Genomic DNA, 17,021 nt, shown 5'->3' on the forward strand with positions numbered 1-17,021 from the left:
CCTTTGACTTGGATATTCTGCTTGGGTGATCGTACTTCCATTGGGAATGTCGTCGATCTTGCTTTGATAGCTCTTGCTGGGGATTTTGAGTCCAAGAGCGTGAGTTGAGGTTTCTCTGGGGAGTATTATTTCTGCGAGCCTCTCCAGGCTCATTTATTCTGAAAGAGTATTATTTCAGCAAGCCTCTCCAGGCTCAAATATTCTGAGAGTATTATTTCTGCAAGCCTCTCCAGGCTCAAATATTCTGAGAGTATTATTTCTGCAAGCCTCTCCAGGCTTTAGTTATGATGAAAGAGTATTATTTCGGCGAGCCTCTCCAGGCTCAATTATTCTGAAGGAGTATTATTTCGGCAAGCCTCTCCAGGCTCAATTATTCTGCGGGAGTATTATTTAGGCAAGCCTCTCCAGGCTCAGTTATTCTGAGAGAGTATTATTTCGGCGAGCCTCTCCAGGCTCAATTATTCTGTATGATTTGTTGGATTTTCTGTATTTTGCCCTTTTTTCGATTTTGGCTTTTTCTGTGTTTTTGCCTTTTTTGTTGAGTTCGGCTTTTTCTGTATTTTTGTTGATTTCTGTATTTTTGCCTTTTTTGTTGGTTTTGGCTTTTTCTGTATAGAAATGTCTCAGTTATTCTGAGAGAGTATTATTTCGGCGAGCCTCTCCAGGCTCAATTATTCTGAGAGAGTATTATTTCGGCGAGCCTCTCCAGGCTCAGTTATTCTGAGAGTATTCTTTCGGCAAGCCTCTCCAGGCTCAGTTATTCTGTATGAGTATTGTTTCGACAAGCCTCTCCAGGCTCAATTATTCTGAAAGAGTATTCTTTCGGCGAGCCTCTCCAGGCTCAGTTATTCTGTACAATTTTCTTGTTGGATTTTTTGTACCCATGCCTCTTTTCCGTTTTCGGCTTTTTGTTGACTGCTGTCATACACAATCAATTTTTCCTATTTTCTATTTTATGCAATTGCCTAATGACGAGGTCTTTGAAAATTTCTTTATGGCCAATACGGCCGTATCCATTTCAGTACGCCCATGTTGAGTTGAAAATTTTGTTCATAACCCTGATTTTAGTACGGGTGTACTGAACATGGTACAGGCGCATTGTTTTTTCTGAAATTTATATTATTTATTTTTTTGTTTTTTCAATAAACAGAGAATAAGTGATCTTCCAGTACACCTATCATCTGTATGCATGTATGCAGTATGATGCACCTAATTCTATTTGATTCTTTTTTCAAAAGAATTAACCGATGCGTTTTCGTGTTTGGATTTTGCCATTCCTCCAGACGGACTGTGCTCTGCCGATTTCTGTTACCGAGGAATGATGCGTATTATATTTGAGATTTGGTGTCATCAACCAAATGATCCTTCCCTTTCTTTAGAAGATGTGTCAACCCTCCTATTGACCACTATATCTCCATGTTTCCACTAGATTATTCAAAAATCGTTGGGACAAGAGAGAAAAGAAGGAAAGGGTATTTTTCAAAAGTTTGTGTTTTAGAGGGGATTATTTTATTTTTGAAAAATTGTTTTTGTAAGCATGGATGGCCAAGGTAGGCTTATTGTGTTTAGGTTTGTTTGTTTAAACACTTATGAGGTTAAGCACATCTTTGTTATTAATGATTGTGCTTTGACAACTTGGATAGCTTTTCTTGAGCCCCTTTGTTGAATTCAATTGATGGTACCATCATGGATTTATTCTGTTTTTTTGATCGTCCTTATTTTTGCCTAAAAACACCCTTCCGTGGTATTTTAGCGGACTTTTGTTTTTGTTCATTATTTTGTAACCCCAATTTTTGCCTAGGTCACCCCTTCGTGGGATTCCTAGCGGGTTTTTGTCTTCATTTTGTAACCCTAACTTTTGCCTAGGTCACCCTTTTGTGGGATTCCTATCGGGTCTTTTGCTCTTATTTTTGCGCAGTCCCCTTTTTGGGTTTCCTGCCGAGCTTATTATCTTTAGGATTTCTTTATCCATGATGGTACTTATTGATGCCAAGAAAAGGTGTTCCAAGTTGACACACACACTTCCACATAAAAATGATGTGGGTTTATTGATTATTAAGACGATTTTAACCTCACTTATGTTCATTCAAACAGGGTTAAATAATGCGGTCTAGAATTTTATTGCAAGCAAGAAAAGAAGCAATAAAGAATTAATAAAGAATGATTTTATTATAATCATAATGGAAACATGTGCCCTATCGAGGCTCGGGGGTCGGGCTGTCCCCGAGGAGTGATCTCTAATAGTCACTGAATTTACACATCCCTATTAGAAGGAGAAAAACATTTTGACGACGACGACCGGCCTTGACGCTTGTGAACCGGCCTTCCTAAAGATCTGGCTTAAAGAACATCGAGAAGGATCTTGGTTTCTCTTCGTCCTTTGATTTTTATAAGGGTTGTATCCTAACCCTTGTTTCCCCGGGTTTATCCTTGATAATGGGTAGCTCCGGGATTCCTTGGGAGTCCTTGCCTAATCCTTGTCCTGGCAAGTATCCGTTCTTTGTGAGCATATGAGCTACCTTCTTCATTTCTCGGGGAAACGTTTCAACATTGGCAATTTCCAATGCTTGGAAGGCGGTTTCCAAAGCTTCCTCTGCTGCATCCACATAAGGTATGTTGGATGGCTTGCTGATGAGTATGTCATCTTCAGCTTGTACAGTCACCAGTTTGTCACCCACTATGAACTTGACTTTCTGGTGGAGCGTAGAAGGAATAGCTTTCGCATCATGAATCCAAGGTCGGCTGAGGAGACAGCTGTATGCGGGAGTGATATCCATCACTTGAAATTCGACGTTGAAGATAGTGGGTCCAATTTGGATTGGAAGATTGATCTCTCCCACCACTTCTCTTTTAGATCCATCGAAGGCTCGAACGATCATGTTGCTCGGGCACATTTGGATTCCCTTGATTGCCACTTGCTCGAGCGCTCTTTTTGGCATTACGTTCAAGGAAGATCCATTATCTACCAAGACTTTAGTGATGTGATACTCCTTGCACTTTATAGAGATGTGCAAGGGCTTGTTGTGGTTTGATCCCTCGGCGAGGATTTCTTCATCGATGAAGGTGAGGTGATCATTAGCCTTGATGTGACTAACAATCCCCTCAAACTCGTCTTGGGAGATAGTGTGCGACACGTATGCCTCGTTCAAGAATTTCGACAGAGCTTGCCGATGCGGTTCGGAACTTAGGATCAACGACAACAGCGTAATCTTTGCTGGCGTCCTATGAAGTTGATCCACGATGGAGTACTCACTCTGTCGGATAAACTTTAACAGCTCGTCTGTCTCCTCCTCGGATTTTTTTTTTTTTTTTTTTTTTTCGGTTTTCTTTTCTTCTTTTTCTTTATTCTTGGGGGCTTTATCATGAAGATCTTCAGGAGTGTAGATCCTGCCACTCCTAGTCATGCCCCCAAGTCCAGCGATGTTGGAGATATCGCTGTCGGCAGAAGAGTGGATGTCGTATATCCACGGCACAGCCTTATTTGATTCGTAGGGGAAAGGTCTTGGAGCGGTGATCCTTAATGGTGTCGAACCTTCCCCTTTATTCGTCTTGATTACCAACAACGGAGTTGATGTGCGCTTGCTTGGCGCGGTTGTTGGCTTACACTTGATGACGAACGGCGTGCGATCCATTTTTGAACATACGCATCGATTTAATCCTTTCTTTTTATTTATGTTTATTACTGAATTACTAGGAGGGATGTATGAAATGAATGATTCCTAGATCCCTCCATGATCTATATGCATGAGATGATGATGTTGAATATGCATGCATTGTGTTTATTGAACTAAGCATTATCATGTTTTTAGGATTTTCCTAAGATGATGCATGATATTGCTTGGTTTGGGTAAATACATATTTTTCTTTTGAATATTTTGTATCTCTTTTTTTTTGTATTTTTTTTGGGTGAAAAGGGAAACTACCTATATGAATGCAATGAAGGTAGATGTTAACACCATGTACTAGAAGATCTTTATTTCTATTTATTCTTTTTATTTAAAAAAGAATGTTGTATGTTTAAAAGGTGCAAATGTATGCTCATACAATGTCACATAAAAATGCACACACAATTCACTCATCCACGAACAGTCACGAGCGAATCACGAGGTAGGGGTCTCCTGCAGAAAAGTGCATATTCAAGGAGGATCTAACTGTTCTCACTTGGTCAAAGGCCCCCAAGGTGCCCCCATTATAGGGACCCAATTCCTCTCGTCGTAGGTCGATGGAAAGTTCCAACGCACCGTCGGACTCAAGTTCATGGTTATCACCTTGAGTGATGTTTTCCGACAACGGTCTACGGGCACCTATAGACCCATTCGACAACCGGCCGTACTAACATCCACTCCCTATGGTTAATCACTCATGCCCCCGGGTATAGAGGGAACTGTTGTGTGCAAAGGTTTGTGTACAGTTTGTATTTCAAACAATTGCGGAATTTAAACATACAACAGTTATTTAAAGCCATATAATAAATCATGTTATCATACAAGCAAGGGGTAATGAGGTAATTTTAACTATTATTTGTTAAAAATAATCTGTCACTAAATGGGACTGACTCTCGAGGCTTCCCCAGTGGAGTCGCCATCTGTCGCCACCGGCCCGAAACGGGCTTTCGGCATTCGCGAAGGATGGTTGATCTCGTTTATTTATTTAAAAATGTGGATTGCTAGAATGACTTATTCTCAAACTGAGACCTCGTCAAACGAGCAATTTTATTAAAAGTCTCACTAATCCATATTAATCCCAAGCGGGACCCTCCATGGATTAGTGGTTTTCGCAAAAGGAGGGTTCGTGGAGTCGCCACCAATGTTTTACTCAAAACATTGGAAAAAGGGATAAGGCAATTGATTTTATAAATCAACTTTGGCCATTACAACCAGAGTTGGGTAAGGGAGTCGGTTACGCGTGGGGAAGGTGTTAGCACCCCACAGCGCCCCTTTCGGGTTCCCTATGACAGATTATTTTTAACAGAACAGTATAAAATTACTAAATTACCCCTATTTATTCTAAACAATTATGAATTGACTATCTATATGATGACAGTTTAAATATGCACACAGAAAGCAGTAAAAGGAAGGATTTAAGAAGAAACCTCTTGAAGCGTGCTTTTATATATATTGAATAAGACTGGGAAGCTTTTTGGCGTTCCCTCGCTCTACAAGCTCGCTCGCTCCTTCCTAAAAACTTTTGACTATGGAAATCCGGAGGATTTCCCTTCGACTAGGTTCGAATCTCCAAGCTAAGTGCTCGGAATTCCGGAACTTCGTCGGATCGACTCCCAGAGAGATTTCTAGGGCAGAACACTGCTCAAAAACCCCAGAATCCTCAAGGAGGGAGTCAAAACTGAGTGAAAAAGTGTGGAATGACGTCCAATTGACGTCATATTTATAGGGAATAGGCGCAATACGGCCTACAGGGCCAATACGGCCGTATTGAAATTTTTGAACTTCAATACGGTCGTATTGGGGTTCAATACGGTCGTATTGAAAGTCAGAAATTTCAATACGCCCGTATTGAGTTCGCAGCGGTCGTATTGAAGTGTCAATACGGTCGTACTGACTTCAATATGGCCGTATTGAAGCTTCAATACGGCCGTATTGAGTTCAGTACGGCCGTATTGGGCTTTTTCCCTCCACTTCCTTATTTTTAGCTATTCTAAGACCTCTAGACCTACAGAGAACCCTCCTAGGGCTTTCCAGGAGTCCTTCTGGCTGATTATCCTTCAGTCTTCGAGAGTCTTCAAGCTTTATTTCCGACCCGGACAATTTTAGGGGTCTACAAATACACATTAGTAATATGTGGCACAAAGATTCTAATCATTAACATCCACTGAACACAACACAGAGAAAATACAAGTTGCATAATAGCGCTCGGCTACACACGTCGTGTGCCTGGCAAAGAACCTCTAGAGAGCAACATTGCTCTTGAGCTGAGCCGCGCCTAGCATGACCAAGTTCACACCTAATGAAAGCATCACAGGGAGTCCCCAATAGCTTTAGAGACCAATGTGGATCATCCTATGCCCGAGTGAACAACCTCAAGAGCAAACCTTGCTCTCAACATAAATGACGCCCGACGAGCCCAAAGTGGCACTTGACATCATATCAAAAAACACACAACCTACATAAAACACAAATCTCTCAAAACACAAGCATCATTCACCAAATTTCTGTTACAATTGGTAAAAGAATTCTAAAGGTCATATAACATTTCAAAGAGGCACAAATTACACATATTATCATATACTCATACCATCTCCTCATATAAGCACTCAATGCATTCCTCAAGGGTTCTTATAAGAACTCATGAGCAAGCCAAGATTCACAAGATTAGTCTAAAACTCCAAATTAAACACATATATGTTAACATTATCAAATAGAACATTCAAGAATCATGGAAAAGATAGAAACACAAGATATACTTAAATTGGGAATTTTCCCTTTTATATAACACATGCAATAGAAAAGAGATTGATGGTCAATCTTACAACCCAACATATACTCCACATCCAAAGGGAGACTACTTACTCCCTCTTACCTTGGTGGACGCTAGATGAAGGATGTGGATCTCTGGAATGATCTCCCTTGAGCTCTAATTATTTTTCAAACCACACGAGAAAAGAAAATTAGATAAGTGTACAAGTGAAACTAATTTAATTACTCACTCAACCCAACAGTTAAAACACTTAACTCCGATTACACATCCATTCCTCAAATAATAAAATAAAATAATTAATTATAAAATCACACATATAAAAAATTTAATATAATCAACCTAATAATTATAAAAGTAAATAATAAATACATAAATATTATTTAATGGAAAAACTCGGGGTATTACAATAAAAATCAAAGAGAAATATTTTAAATTGACTAAAGCTAAAATTTATTTATTTTACAAGGACCAAAAATAACATTTACAAATTTTAGAAAGATAGAAAATAATAAAAATAAAAAAAAATATTTAAACCTTTAGTTTTTTTTTTAAACTCAATTAACTAATTAATGACTAGGTTATCTTCATTTTTTCCATTAATTTATATTTATATTTAAAATCATTTTTTCAAATTTAATATTCTTAATTGCTTAAATAGTGTAATAATGCAACAATTATTACTCTAAGCTACATTACTTTTTATATATTAAGATTTCAAAAAAAAATATATATATATATATATATATATATATATTTGCATCAATATTTGTCTATATGAATAATCTATCAAATATATTCTTTTAAGGTAGCATTATATTAATTCCATAAAAATGTGCTCCTCAATACAAGGAGGAATGCACTAAAGTTAATGATGACCATGCAAATTAGATGTCCTACATGAGGTGTGAATAACTAAGTTGACTTGTGTTTTTGCAAAACAAATTTGGAATCATGGTCCCTATGATTTACGCTATGGGTAATATTACAAAAATATTGTTTATATATTTTCTATATCTTATAAAATATGTAAGTTTGATTATGATCCTTGTTTTTGTTTTCCATCGCTATAAAATGTGAAATTATTTTTTTTTCTACTATTATGTGATATGATCAATCAAGTGACTATCTTATATGAGACCCAACACTATCTATTATTATTTTTGTTCTAGCATTTATTCTAAGGTAAACAAATAATATTTAGCTTAATAATCTATACTTATATATACATATATATATATATATATATATATATATTACAAGGATCAAAAAAATATTTGTTCAATTTACATAAACAAAAATAATAATTCTAAATTTTAGAGAGATAAAAATAAATATTAATCTTGTCATAGGTATAGGGATGTCAACAAGGTAGTGTAGGTACGAGTTTCATTATCTTTGTCTCCTTCCCCATCTTGTACCCAATACCCATCCTTGTTTCTACACTCGACGAGTATGAAATTTGTGTTTCATTTTCGTCCTCGTTGAGTATCAAGTATACATGTATCTGTCTCATACCTACTAAAAAATTAATTAAATATTTTTTTGAAAAAAAATAAAATATATATATATATATATATATATATATATAATTCTAGCATAGAGTAGCAATTACATTAATTAAATTTCATTTGACATAAATTTAAAATAGAGTAAAAATTACATAAATCTTAAGTAAATTCGAAAAAAAAAATAAGTTTCTAAAAATTCAAAACAGGTACAAGATGGGTAAATATATATCCATCCTCATTCGCGTACTTGATTCAATAAATAGAGTATTGCCCGTACTTATACATGTGGCCTGTCAAATCTAGTATTCTCCATCAAAGTCAGGGTGAGTTTGAACATTACTCGCAAGTACAGGTTAACTTGTCATCCCTAGGTATATCTTAGCCTACTGGGGCAAAGACTAATCTTGTTGGTGATACCATGGTTGTGGTTAGCCTAGATGGTTTTCTCATATTATAGGAATCAAACATGAAATTTCACACAAAATAATTTATCCTCACAATGTGTAAGAATAAGGTGCCTAATCACTTTGTCAATTCATTGTATAATACCATCTACCTTGCATATCTATATCAATAACAAAATAATATATCTTTTAAATAAGTCTCAATAAAACTCTAAAATAACTAGGAAATAGTTTGCAAAATGCCTCTAAAGATAGATGGTCCACATTTGTTCAACATTAACATGTTCCAACCAAGAAAGGAAATCTAGAAACCTACTAATTAAAAGTTAAGTGGTTGCATATCCCCATTACAGCCCAAGGGAAGCTAACATGTTCCAACCAAGCACTTCGATGTCACATCTCATTAGAGTGCAAACATGACATCTGACAAGACTCATAACTTGTCATCCATATTATCATCATGATGATCCTCAACCACAAAACACCCAAGAAAATACAACAACAATAACAAAAGAAGAATGAGAAACATCTTATTTTATCCATCGATGTGAGATAAAATCGGGCAACCACAAATAACAACCATAAAAATAAGCATGCATATACATGTGTGTATGGGTGTGTCACTAGTGTAAAAGGATTTCATAACGCACTTTCTATGTCGGGTGTTATCCACATGACAGAGAAAGTGGTGCAGTGGCATAGTTATAAATATGTCAAAACATTTTATGATGGGTGTTGACTTACTCGTCATGGAATGTTCTTTCTATGATGGGTAAGTCAACACCCATCATAGAATGTGTTGGTTAGTCTTTGAATCCAACCTTTCTATGATCAGCACCCATCATAGAAAGAAACATTCTATGATAGGTAAATCATCTCCACCATAAAATTTCTTTTTATTACTTATATTGAGAGCGCGAACCTATTTTGTGCTCCACTATTTCTTCTTCTTCTTTGTCCAGGTGATAGAGGCGATCCTTGCAACAAGCGTTTGTACACTATTGGGGCAATTTCTAGTGACACAAACAACCATTGAAGCGATTTTTGATGAAACACCCTATGTTAATTCTCATACACTTCTCCTTTTTGTTCTCGTTCTCACAATATTTTGTTCGTTCTTGTGCTCCCAAGTTCATTCTCATTCTCTTCTCTTTTTCATGTATTTTTTGTATGGTGTTGTTATTGTTTAATGTTGTTGATCCGACAAGAATAAAAGAGACGTGACAAGAAAGAAAGAGTGTGATGGCAAAATGACGAGAGGAGAAAAATGTAGTTGCGAAAAGTGAAGAAATGCGACAAGAGAGAAAAAGCATGATGACCAAACATGAAGAGATGCGATAACAAGAAGAAAATAGCAATGCGACGATGGAATACAAAAAGATGTGACAAAAGGGAAAGAACACAAGTTACACAACAGAGAAGCATTTATTAAATCTAAAAAATAAGACTTTTTATGTAAGTTATTTTTATAATCGACATAGAAAGTTAAGACATTTTATGTCAATTATTTTTATAACCGACATAAAAATTAATACTTTTTATGTTGACGGGATTTATGCTAGGTCTAAAACTGACATAAAAAGTTCATTTTTACCTATTATAAAAAGTGTCATGCACATTAGTGTGTGTACATAGAGAAAGAGGAGGGATCTACTTACTCCAAGAGTAAATTTACTTAGATTTATACTCAATAATTATTCTAAATCAAATTTAAACGATTCAACCATTAAATTAAAAGTTCTTAATACATAGATCGAGTCCACGAATTTTTTTAAAAATTGAAAACTATTTTGATACTTTATTTTATTAATTTAAATCAACATATAAATTATTTTTATAATTATTCATCAATTTGAATTAATGAAATGGAGTATCAAATAATTTTCAATTTTTTAAAAAATTTGTAGACTTGATCTATGCATTAAGAACTTTTAATTCAACCGTTGGATCATTGAAATTTCATACAGAATGTGAGAGTTATTGGGTGGGAGACATCTAGGTAGATTTATTCTTGGATCAAGTGAATCTCTTGTCATATATATATGTGTGTGTGTGTGATAGGTGATGAAACTAGCTTTGAAAATTTTGTTGAATCTCTTCGGCTAGCTTTTAGTGCTCCATGTCTTCTTCCATTGACTCCAAAGCTTCAAACAAAAATTGAAATGATGGATGAGGAAAGAGAGGAGGCGCACCATTTCCAAAGAGAAGATGAGCAAGAGAGGGTGAACACGCCACAAGAAGGAATTCCTTGATAAAAGTTCTTAAGGGGAAAGTTTCTCCAAGAGAGAGAATTAAGAATTTTGGAAGAGAACAGATCTGAATTTTATTCTCAAATGGTTCAAAAGTATACGAACTAGGTAGGCTACAAGTTTATGTAGGGTTTGGAAGCTTGTGATGCAAGTTAAGCTAACCTAAGTTAAATGTAACCTAGGTTAGGTTAACTTGAACTCAAGAATACCAATCCTAGTTACAAAATACAAATTCGGCCAAGCTCCTTCCAAATGTCATTATCTTAGATCTAGAATGACCAATAAAAGCTCGTCATGTGGCCAAGAAAGGAAAGTACGACTCATGTCATGATCCTAGGTCTAGAAGAGCTATTAGGAGGTTGTCATGTGGCATAGTGTGTTTGGTATGACTAGACAAGGACATGTGACATGTTGGCTCTTTGAATGGCTTAAGAAAATCTTGTTCCCACTATGTTTGGACGTTCAAGACACTTGCATAAGAAAATGGACATCCACATGGATCCAAGGAAGGATGTTTTTAGGCCATTCAAGTTCAACAAGACCAAATTGCCTTTTTTAGTTGTACCCATCTTAAACAACTATTTACACTCCTAAAATAAAAATACAAGGACATAAATTTCTACACTATTTGACCCAAAATATAAGGCCAAAATAAGAGAAAATATTTACAAGAAAAATATTCACAAAGAGAAAATGAATTAAATAATTAGCCTATAACATAAAAGAAGCTTAGGCCTTCTACCTTCTCCACAAGCACATTCCTCTGGCATCTTCCTTCACATTATCCTTGTGATAGGTCTTATGATAGACAATATATCATAATCAGGGGTATTAATTTACAAACAGAATAATAATACTTCAATTAATAGCAACATCATAACATCGTTGCTATACACATTCACATCTTGTATTCACAATGCAATGAACACAACTCAATTAACATTATATTCATGTGGCACCAAGGATTGCATAACTCATGGCCCGAAAGCTTATACTCGTGGCCTAAAGGTGAATACTCTTGACCAACAGGCATATACTCATGGTCGAGGGTGTACACTCTTGGACCAAAGACATATACTAATGACTCAAAGACGAATGCTCATGCTCATGATAGATGCCTCATACATAAAACTATATGCAAATCTTATATAATACGAATTCACAATATACTCATCTCATTCAATTATACATGTCATCATGTCTAACTATTCTCATTCTTCATAGTTATTTCGCTCATCAACATAACCATAAATCAAAATTTATAAAATAAAGATTCTCACCACATTAATATTACTGTAAGGATCTCCTTCTTGTGGCAATCATAACATTCCAAGCACACTATAATGAGAGGGATCTAGAGGATGTACAAGTGGGATATTGTATAGTTAAGAATAGCTTGATAAAATTAATTAGTACTACCTATACCAACAAGACGCATATACTTTTTGGTAACTCATTACTTAAGATCTTCATAGTTAAACGTACCTGGCTTGAAGCGATTTAGGGATAGTAACCTTCTAGGAAGTTTCTAAAAAAATTTGTGAGTAAGGACAAAACATGCTAAAAAGTCTTGCGTTAATTTGTAGGGATAGTTGTTGATCGTTGATCCTAGAGGTAGTTAAACATCTCAGAAATGGCTAACCATTGAGGGTTTTAACCGGTGAAAGGTTTAACCAATGAGAAGTTGTGTGAAGTGTTGTTGAGTGCAATCATTGAGACATCAAATCTAATAAGTGCTACGAATGGTATCAAAGCTTGGTTCTCTCTCCCAATTCGGTGTGGTTTAGGGATGAACAAAAAAAAAAGCTAGCGAGCTTGTAACATCCTAGACACACCAAAATAAGAGGGATCTAGAGGCTATACAAGTGTGGTAGTGTATAGTTAAGGATAACTTAATTGAATTAAATAGTACTACCTAGACCATCAAAAAGTATATCTACTTTTCAATAGCTTATCACTTAACAACTTTATAGTTAAGCATGCTTGACTTGGAGCATTTTAGGAATAAGTGACCTTCTAGAAAGCTTCCTATAAAGTGTGTGAGTGAGGACAAAGCATGTTGAAAAGTCTTATGTTGGTTTATAAGGATAGTTGTTGATCTTAAAGACGGTCCAACATCTCATAAATGACTACCCATAGAGGGTTCTAACTGGTGAAGAGTTCTAACCAACGAAGGGTAGTGTGAACTATCATTGTATGAAGTTTTGTAAAGTGCAACCACTTAAACGTCATATCTAAGAAGTGTCACAATAATTAAATCACAAGTTTACTTTACAACTACTTAAATCACCTTCCATTAGCCTTGACATTATGTCCGATGAAACCCATCCTACACTCGATGCTAGGCTCACAAAGAGCACACATTGTTCTCTAGAGGTCCCATGCCCAACATGACTCAAGCCACATCTAAGAAATTAACCACAAGGAGCCCTTAAAGCTTCAACGCCAAACGTGAACTACTCCATGCCCAACGCATAAGTCATAAAGAACAACCCATGTTCTTTATAGCTTTCACGCCCAACATGATCAACTTATGTTCGATTGATGTTGTCTAAGTTTATGACATTTGTAGCAAATTTGTGAAGATCAAACAAGCAACTCAAGTCCACAAACTTTGATTCAATTAGTGAAAATTACTGGTTTTAAGCTTTTTATCACTTTTCATACCCTCATATACTCAATACACAAATTTCTCATATATTATTGATTAACATCCATCTTCATATTGCTTTATAAATCAAAAATTTCTACGAGAACCGTAGGCTCCCATAGATTCATGATCAAGGTAATGTACACAAAATTAACTACACATATATCTCAATTATCATATATAACACAAATACAAAATGTATAGAACAAAAATTCTCATCCTACAAATCAAAACCATAAATTCTCCCAAGAACACAAATAAACAGACAACAAGGTTGGACCAACCCCACTATCCAACAGTTAACCCACACTCTTGAGATAGGAGACTCACTCCTTCTTATCTCGACAAACACTTATGAAGGATGAAGATCTCTAAGGTGTGCTCCTAAAGCTCCTATATTTTCCTTTTCCAATTCTTCAATTTCGAGGGATGAATATAATAAGTGTAAGCTTAAATAAAATGTAACTTGTGACACTTCTCAAAAACAACCCATAACCAAACATTAACTTCCTCCCGATTAAACAAAAACTTCGATTCAAAAAACCTTTACAATCCACCTACAGACTTTTTGAAAGTAGCTTCTAATGAATGTATTGACTTTTTATTTTCATGCAATTTTTCATAATTAGTCACTCATCCTAAAAGAATGAGTTTTTATAATTGTTAACTAGAGATGTCCCTAAGGATTTGGATGATTGAAGGAGTTTTCTCTTGATTGTTGGCTAGGACAAATAGGGCACCATCATTACTGGTAGGTAATAAGAGATTCATGGCATGGCCTTATACTCTATAGATTATTCTGTAGGTGAAGAGTGACTGATAGAGATTGATGACATGACCTTATACTCTATAGATTATTCAGTAGGTGAAGAGTGTGACAGAGTATCAGCTACCTAATTCACTCTAGTGATATAGACTTGAACCTCTAATATTTTTGGAACAATGGGATCTTTCAAACTAACATTATAGTTAAGAAAGATAATAAAGACTACACTTCTAATAATATATGTAGTGTAATTAGGACAATCCCAATAACACATATAAAACATATATTAAAATCTTCCCTCACACTTTATTAAAACCTTTACAAATAAAACAATTTGTATTAAACCATATACTAAAACACTCATCTTTCATTTCATAAACACATAAATTATTTTCAAAGTCTAATTAATTAATTAAAACACTTTTTTATTAAATATGAAAAACTTTGGATCTTACACATCGGGTTTATTATTACTACTAATTAATAATAATAGAATGATTAAGTGATATTACGATACGATTTATTTTGACCTAATTTAAATAAATTATTATTTTTAATTATAATTAATAATTTATAAATTACTTCAGATTGATATTTGATTAGTATCTTTGTTGAATTGTTTTTTTTTTATAATTAATCACAAGTATCCTTTACTGTAGGCATTATGTTTGATTTGAGCATGACCACTCTGGCGACAAAATTTTTCCTCTGAATGTAATATATTTGTATATGCAAAACTCAAAATCGAGACTACAGATTAATTTGAAATACTTAAATTGAAATTGGTTTAAATATTATAAAGTAAAAAAAATAAACACTTATATATAATAAATATCAACAATTATCTTGTTCAATAATATTTTTTGGAACTATATTTTGACGTGAATAATTTTAAAAAATTCTTTGACCTATATAATTCAATTATTTATTTGCCATATTTATGAATTAAATTAAATTCTATATATTAAATGTAAATGACTATCTTGCATGATAGTTTTAAAGACTATTTTTTAATAGAAGGGTTTTTATAAATTATTTTAGTTTCTTATCTAATTTAACTTTTTTATTTATAATATTTATTTATAAATTAAAGTTTAATATTTTAAATAAGTTATCAATAATTAAATATAATTTTATACCGCAATATAAATTATTTATATTATATTTAAAATATAATTTACATGTTTAAAAATATCTATTTATATAAATTTTAAATATAAATATAATATTTATTTATATATATAATTTTTTATTTATAAATTTTAATTATATATAATAAATATTTAATATGTGAAATACACATATTAAATTTAGGTAGAAAAATAAACAACGAAAAATAGTGTATGTCAAAAGCTTTTAAAGAAAACACTGAACACGACAACGATACTTAACTTGTTACTCAAAAATTAGGTCAGGTTCTTTTTGAGTATTATAAAATTTCTCTTCTTTTATTATTTTTTTTTAAAAAAAATCTTTTCATCTAAAAATACATAGATATATTTTAAATTTTTTATATTATTAAAGTAAATTTAGATTTAATTTTATACCCAACAAATATTTATATTTTAATTAGATTAAATTTGATAAATATTAATTTCTAATTTTGAATATTTTTCACAAAGTTATTTGTTATTATAAGCTCCAGTTTTTAATCGTGATATACTGCTATGGATTATTTTAATTAGAATAATTTGATTTAAATAATTCCTTTTATAATATTATTAATTAAATGATTGTATATTTCTTCTAATATTTAGTTAATTAAATGGATGTTCCTAAATAAAATATATTTATATGTATAGCTATATAATATTGATAGTTATCTATATTAGTTGATCGAAATTTGTATTGATATTTTAATTAACACTTTTAAAAGATATAAAAATTTATATACATGTTTAATTAAAACAAATATTGATTGTATAATTTTATCAGATAAAATATAAACATTTTTTTTGTTAAAAAGCAATAAAACTGAAAGATAGAAGAAAGGGTGAGAGAAATCACATCACATGTAGTGTGAGAGAGAAAAAATTGTTAGTCTGAAGTAAATTATGAAAGTGATAATTAATGTCTTTAATTTTAAAAAAAAAATGAAACTAAACATGTTCAATGCATCGACTAATATCAATCAAAAGCTATTAATTTAATCACAAAACTTTAATTAATAAAATTAAATATTCAATGTATCAATCAATAGTCAATCAAATATTTAACTAAAATGAAAATTAGTATTTAATGATATATTTAAACTCGGTTGTTGGAATTGGAACTTGTTAGTTGTTATGGACCAGTTATTAACTTTGTCATGCCAACATATCAATACAAGCAAGATTGACCTCCACACTTTACTTAAGTTGTAAACCAACTCTTGTCTTACATGCCACATTGCCACACGTAACAGTGACATGCAATTTTAATTAACTAAATGATAAAATCAAATATTAAATTTTTTTAATCATGTTATTAAAATAAAGTATTTATCGATTTCATTGATAACTTTTTGTTAGAGAACTTAATTGATCATTTTAAGTGTAATGTTTTTTTTAATCACATTTTTTCATATATAAAACTCAAATTCGAAATCTTACTTAAAAAAATCAAGCCCGATATTACTTAGACTAATTACTTGTTAGTAAATATATGAGATTTTTTAATATACTTTATTTTCTTTTTTAATAAATAATGTTTCATTCCTCCAGATAAGGAGAAAATCTTAGATGTTTATATATATATATATATATATATATATATATATATATAAATATATATATGAGGAAGGATTTATTTATTTTACGAGTAAGTATATTTAAATTTATTTTTTTCAATAACTTATATTCTACATAAAAATTTTAACGATCCAACTATTGAATTTAAAGTTTTTAATGCATAGATCAAGTATGCAAATTTTTTAAAAATAAAAAATTATTTGATACTTTGTTTCATTAATTCAAACCAACGTATAAAATGATTTTATGGTTATCTATCAATTTGAATTAATGAAATGAA

General features: G+C 32.9%; 1 long non-coding RNA gene across 1 annotated transcript; it reads right to left on the minus strand.

The window, feature by feature from the left end:
• Positions 1–5,408: 5,408 nt before the first annotated feature.
• LOC145958219 (uncharacterized) lies at positions 5,409–11,624 on the minus strand. Its single transcript, XR_014433866.1, has 3 exons — positions 10,540–11,624; positions 6,538–6,591; positions 5,409–6,120 (listed from the first exon to the last, which is right to left on the minus strand). It is a non-coding gene; the product is annotated as an uncharacterized LOC145958219 (long non-coding RNA).
• Positions 11,625–17,021: the final 5,397 nt, after the last annotated feature.

This window comes from Cajanus cajan, chromosome 5 (genome assembly GCF_000230855.2).
Source record: "Cajanus cajan strain Asha chromosome 5, NIPB_CcT2T_4, whole genome shotgun sequence".
Lineage (NCBI taxonomy): Eukaryota > Viridiplantae > Streptophyta > Magnoliopsida > Fabales > Fabaceae > Cajanus > Cajanus cajan.